A 7,500-nucleotide genomic window follows, 5' to 3' on the forward strand; every position below is an offset into this window, starting at 1 on the left:
GAGTCTGACTAGGAGATCGATTGGTCATATACGGAAACTCATACGTAGTCAACCTAAGGGACTCAAACCCAGCTGAGACGTAAACAAGTGAACAGTGACTTATTTTGTATGTATGTATATATATATATATATTTATATATGTATTATATATATATATATATATATATATATATAACATATATATATATGCGTGTGTGTGTGTGTGTGTGTGTGTGTGTGTGTGTGTGTGTGTGTGTGTGTTGTGTGTGTGTGTGTGTGTGTGTGTGTGTGTGGGTGTAAAGATATCCTAAACATATATTCATTTTTTGCCTGCATTCAATGTATTTCTCTCTCCCCTTTTCACTCTCACTAACTAATAAATGGTGTATTTACTCTATAGGGTTTCAGGTAGTCGGTATTCTAGGTGACTTGAATGCACCCCTTCGGACCAGATTTCCGTAGCATTCTTCTACGTCCAAAGACCAATCTCTAGTCAAAGAAAGATGGTGGCCATTTGTCGTACCTCCTTTATGTTATTTTTCTCTATCTTCCCTTCATGACCTGTATTACTCCACCCCTTCGTATTCTTATTGTTTCCAAGGACAAAAGTTCTAAATTTTTGCTACGAAAACACGATCTCATTCGCCTTTCTGTAGATCCTTAAGTATGTATGTATTTCTGTGTGTATTGTGTGTGTGTGTGTGTGTGTGTGTGTGTGTGTGTGTGTGTGTGTGTGTGTGTGTGTGTGTGTGTGTGTGTGTGCGTGCGTGCGTGCGTGTGTGTGAGTGTGTGTGTAAAATTCACCATGGTCTTGGATCACGTGTTAGACTCGTGATCGACAGCGATTTTCATTACGGAAGAGAGCTCAGAGCTCATATAGGACCAATCTATGAATAATGCTGTGACCTTACACGCACCCACCCACCCAAATCTATGTGTGTGTGTGCGTGTAAGGTCAGGCAATACAACATCTTGCTTAGGTGTTTATCTAAACGAATCTTAAAGCTTCGAACTGAACTACATTGCATTGCCTCTGCAGGATGTTTGTTCCATTCATTAACTACACGGTTGGTGGAGTTGTTTTTAACCAAATCCAAATCAAATCTATTTCCTGACAGTTTGAGACCATTATTTCTTGTCAGATTCTCATTAAGTGTGAAGATTTGGTCACTTTTGTCAATTCCATGTCACCTTTGTACTTCATTCAGCTTTTTCATTTTCATTGCCTTTACATCTTACAAAACCTCCTCTTCCTCCTCCTTCTCCTACTCCTTCTCCTCCTCCTCCCCTCCTCTTTCCTCACTCGCGTAGCCTAGTTCTCCTCTCCTTCCCCTTCCTCCTTTACTTCCGATTTTCCCTTTCCTTAGCTTCCTTTACTTCTTTACTTTTTCCTTTACTTTATACTCATGCCTCTCCTCATATCGTCTCTCATCCACTTCTTTGCTTTCTAATCTCCTTTCTATTCCACCCCTATTCTATCTCTATTTTATCTTTTCATGTTCCCCTCCTGTTCCTCCTACAGCTCCTCCTCCTCTTCCTCCTCCTCCTTCTCCTCCTCCTCCACCTCCTCCTCCTCCTCCGTGTCTTCCTCCTTCACCGTCTTTTTTTTCCTCTTCTGCAGAGCGGGAGCGAGTTCCCCGACCCTATATTCGTCCCCCCTTTACCCTCACCCCTTACACTCCCGACCCCTGGCATCGGGACCTTCCACGCACACATTGTCTTCAACTTTAGTCTGCTTTGTTCTTGCGCGTTCTCTCTCTCTCTCTCTCTCTTTCTCTCTATATATGTTTTTATCTTTTCATGCATTTATCTATGTAATTACATATTTGTTTATATATATATATATTTATGTATACATATACATATATATATATATATACATATATATATATATATATATATGTATATATATATATATATATATATATATATATATGTATATATATGTGTGTGTGTGTGTGTGTGTGTGTGTGTGTGTGTGTGTGTGTGTGTGTGTGTATGTATGTGTGTGTACGTGTGCGTGTGTGTGTGTGTGTGTGTGTGTGTGTGTGTGTGTGTGTGTGTGTGTGTGTGTGTGTGTGTGTACGTGTGCGTATGTGTGTGTGTATGTATGTGTGTGTGTGTGTTACCAAACTCATCAATTCATTGGTTTATCTATCTATCTATATGCATATTCATTTCTATATTCATTTGCTATTCATCTATTGATTGATTGATCGATCATTTGATTAATTGATTGATTTGGGTGATTTTAATTGCAAGTACCGATTCAGTTCTACCCATGCTTTGTAAGTCAAGGAGCCATTTTTGATTCAAACATCTAGCGTTAGCCTTCACCTGTTCACGAAGAACTAGCGTCTCAGACAAAGACGGTGACGTTTGTCACTGTTACCCTTTTCTTCCCATTTTTTCTTCTTCTTTTCAGTCTCTTTTTTCAATCTCAAAACAAAGTCTCCACTCAACAGTTCGAAATTGGTCACACTACTTCAGGTTCTCAATGTTAAAGTAGTCGTTGACATTATGACCGAAATAGTCAGACACGAGTATAGACCTCTTATGCCTCTCTCAAGTACCCCAATGACTATGCTATCAAGACATTTAGTATAATCCATATATATGCATATATATGTATGTATATATGTGTATATATATGTATATATATATATATATACATACATATATGTGTATATATATGTATATATATATATATATACATACATATATGTATATGTATATATATATTAGTAAAGGAGGGGAGCAGGTTCTCAGTAATACACGTGGAGTTAAAAACGACAGCATTGTTGTAGTTATTCGTTTTTTTTTTGTATTCTCGATTTTCCTGATTAGAGATTTGCCATTAACCGGGTGAATTGAAACTAAGTCTCTATATTCTTCCATTTTTTCTTATTTGGGCTCAACGTTTCGTCTTGAAGAAAATATTCTCAAGAGTAAACTGAAATAAAAAAAAATTGCATAGTTTATATATATATATATATATATATATATATATATATATATATATATATATATATATATATATATATACATATGATGTAAGTGGAGTAGGAAACACAGGATCCTTATTCTGAGTTTATTCCTGACTAGTTTCGCAGGTATGCTTTTTTTTTTTTAAAGCATACCTGCGAAACTAGTCAGGAATAAACTCAGACTAAGACTCCTGTGTTTCCTACTCCACTTACGTCAACCTGTCAGAATGTCTCAACAATATATATATATATATATATATATATATATATATATATATATATATATATATATATCAGTATATATATATATATAAATACATATATATATACAAAGTACGTTACCGTATTAAAGGCATGAATGTAACACTACGTTAGTGTCCAAACAAGTATGAACATCAAGTGATTCTTTGGCTTAAGTTTTCCACCAAGAACTTCGCCTCTGCAAACAAGTTTCCAAGTTTCAGCTAACTTAGCAAACTCTCTCACATCTTCTTGTCTAAAAAGTAATTGGGAACGACGATGAGCGTATGTGACAGTAGTCTTCGTCTATTGGCTGATGGTGGAAGAGGATTGTCGCCACTCCAACCGTTCGGAATATGTTGGACATCTGGAATACTGGAATCTCCGTGTAGTAAAATGGCTACCTAGTGGAATATCATATTGCCTAATAATTGCTTTACATTTGTTATTCTTTACGATAATCTGTTTATATTTGAAAATTTATGTGATGACTCTTCTATCCCATTAACAATTAATTACATGTAGGCAAATATACACGCCAGCACAAAGACTCGTATATAAATGTAATCTGACACATATACACATACATGCACATCTTCACACAACACACTCACTCACACCTGCACACACACACACACACACACACACACACACACACACACACACACACACACACACAATTGTAACGTTCGCAACCGCTGCTACAGAGGTCCGGGTTCGAATCCCGCCGAGGGCTGAAACAATTTTAGTATCGCTGCGCTCCAAGTCGTTACTCCAACTCTCATGGGCGGGGAGTTGGGTGTGCGTGTGCGTATAAGGTCACAGCATTACCCATAGATCGGTCATATAGGAGCTCTGAGCTCTAATCCGAGAGAGGAATAGCTGTCGATCACGAGTTTAACACGTGATCCAAGACCATGGTGAATCACACACACACGTACACACACACACACACACACACACACACACACACACACACACACACACACACACACACACACACACACACACACACACACACACACACACACACACACACACACGAGCGCGCGCGCACAAATGCACAGAAGAGAGTAACACAATGCACATGCATGTTGGGTAATATATCTTTTTCAACATGAGTCAGAGTAAAGTCAATACGCTGCTCGGACAGGCCAACTTGTATGACCGGGATCACTGACCCAACAAATAAATGTGTGTGTGTGTGTGTGTGTGTGTGTGTGTGTGTGTGTGTGTGTGTGTGTGTGTGTGTGTGTGTGTGTGTGTGTGTGTGTGTGTGTGTGTGTGTGTGTGTTTACCTAGTTGTATTTACCTAGTTGTATTCTACGGGCCTGGAGCTATGCTCGTTAGGACCCGTTAATGCATCTCTCTACATCTAGTTTGCTTTTGAATTCGTGTATATTTCTGGCATTAACCGTTTCACTGTTCAATTTGTTCCAGACGTCAATTACTATGTGTAGGAAGCTGTTCTTTTTCAGGTCTCTTCTATAACTGTCTTACTTTTATTTCTTTGCGTGTCCTCTTGTTTCTCTTTTGTCCTATTTTAATAGGTCATTCCTATCAAGAACTTCCATTCCTTTCATAATTCTAAAGATGGTCAACAAATCGCCTCTCTCCTTTCTCTGTTCTAGTGTTATCAGTTGTAATTTCTCCAATCTCTTTTCATATGTTAAATTTGATAGTGTAGGTGCCATCTTGGTCGCCGTGTGTGTGTGTGTGTGTGTGTGTGTATGTGTGTGTGTGTGTATGTGTGTGTGCGTGTGTGTGTGTGTGTGTCCTTGTATGTATGTACTCGTATGCTTGTGTGCATGCATATATATATATATATATATATATATATATATGATGTATATATATATATATATATATATATATATATATATATATATTCTTTTGTTTTCACTTATTTCTTATTTACAGTCCAGAGGGAGCAGGTTTGTTCACTAATATCTATAATGTGTCTCGTGTCTTAAAGTGTGGAGCAACGAACCCAAAGCGATGTTTCTTTTGTTGAGCCGAAGTAGACGCGAAACTCACCTTGAAGAGTCTCAGGAACGATCGTCTTCAGTATTCATGAGACTAAATGTCACCACAGACATCCCCGTCACCACCCTCACCGTCATGGCTACGGACGTCACGTGACCAACAACAACAACAACAACAACAACAACAACAACAACAACAACAACAACAACAACAACAACAACAACAACAACAACAACAACAACAACAACAACAACAACAACAACAACAACAACAACAACAACAACAACAACAACAACAACAACAACACCACCAACACCAACACCACCACCACCACCAACACCACCAACAACAACAACAACAACAACAACAACAACAACAACAACAACAACAACAACAACAACAACAACAACAACAACAACAAAGAAGACGATAACGACAATCTCGTTTTCTTTAAAAGTTCTTCCTCGTCGGTCTCTGTCCTCATCACCGTCTCTCCAACTTCTCCTTCGATCTTTATTTCTTACTTGATGCTTCTTTCTCATTTTTATTCCCCTTCACGATTTCCAGCTCCGTTTCTGTTACCATCTCCATCTATATGTTCTCTTTTAGCCATCTTCTTCTTCTTCTTCTTCTTCTTTTTTTCCTCTTCTTCTTCTTCTTCTCCTTCTCCTCTTCCTCCTCCTCCTCCTCCTCCTCCTCATTCTTCTCCTCTCCTTCTCCTTCTCCTTCTCCTTCTCCTTCTTCTCCTTCTCCTTCTCCTTCTCCTTCTCCTTCTCATTCTCATTCTCATTCTCATTCTCATTCTCATTCTCATTTTCATTTTCATTTTCATTTTCATTTTCATTTTCATTTTCATTTTCATTTTCATTTTCATTTTCATTCTCATTCTCATTCTCATTTTCATTCTCATTCTCATTCTCATTTTCATTCTCATTTTCATTCTCATTTTCATCTTCATTTTCATTTTCATTTTCATTTCCATTTTCATTTTCATTTTCATTTCCATTTCTATTTCTATTTCTATTTCTATTTCCATTTTCATTTTCATTTTCATTTTCATTTTCATTTCCATTTTCATTTTCATTTTCATTCTTCTTTTTCCCCTTCTCCTTCTCCTTCTTCTTCTTCTTCTTCTTTTTCTTCTTCTTCTTCTTCTTCTTCTAACTCTTCTTCTTCTTTTTCTCCTTCTTTTTCTTCTTCTTCCTCTTCTTCTCTTTGTCCTTGCTCTTGTCACTGACACTGTCTATAACCCTATCTTTGTCCTCGTCTCTGTCCTCTCCCTCTGCCTCTTATTCTTCCTCTTTTTTTTCCTGTCCCATTCTTCAAATTCCTTTTCCTCCTCTCTCTCTTCTTCCACCCCCTCGTCCTTTTCCTCGTTTTCTTTCTATTTCTCTTCTTCTTCCTCTTTCTATCTCCATTTCTATTTCTCTCTTTTTCTTCTCTTTCTCTTTCTCTCTCTTTTTCTCATCCTCTTTTTTCATCATCTTCTTCACCCTTCCCTCCTCACCTCATTCTTTCATCCTTATTGTCCTCAGTAATCCCTCGTTTTCCTCTATCACTTTTCCGTTGGCTTCTACCTTCTCCATCACCAACCCCGTCACCATCTATTCATCCACCACCTATCCATCTCCACCATCCCCAGCACCCCCCCCCCCCCCAGAAGCAAGTCCTCCTCAATTCGCCTAATCGCCCGGACCAACACGAGTTTTCACTTGACCAATCAGCGGGAGAAGAAGAACAGAAGCCAGCTGGACTCTCCGACGTTCCAACCCCATCCCAAGAGTCCCTCTCTCTTCATCAGGTTTCCCTTCCAGGAAGACCTGGAACCTTTTCCTATAGCACTGGTACTCTCTACCTCTCTTTCCAGCCACATGCTCTTACTTTAATCCTCGTTCCTCCTCCTCCTCCTCCTTTTCCTCTTCTTCCTCTTCCTCCTCCTCCTCCTCCTCCTCCTTCTTCTCAGGAGTCCCTCTCTTTTCATCAGCTTTCCCTTCCAGAAAGACCTGACACCTTTTCCTATAGCACTGGTTCTCTCTACCTCTCTTTCCAGCCACATGTTCCTTCTTTAATCCTCGTTCCTCCTCCTCCTCCTCCTCCTCCTCCTCCTCCTCCTCCTCCTCCTTCTCTTCCTCTTCTTCCTCTTCCTCCTCCTCCTACTCCTCCTCCTTCTTCTCAGGAGTCCCTCTCTCTTCATCAGCTTTCCCTTCCAGAAAGACCTGACACCTTTTCCTATAGCACTGGTTCTCTCTACCTCTCTTTCCAGCCACATGTTCCTTCTTTAATCCTCGTTCCTCCTCCTCCTCCTCCT

Source organism: Oratosquilla oratoria, chromosome 8 (genome assembly GCF_046742065.1).
Source record: "Oratosquilla oratoria isolate Oo_2021 chromosome 8, ASM4674206v1, whole genome shotgun sequence".
NCBI lineage: Eukaryota > Metazoa > Arthropoda > Malacostraca > Stomatopoda > Squillidae > Oratosquilla > Oratosquilla oratoria.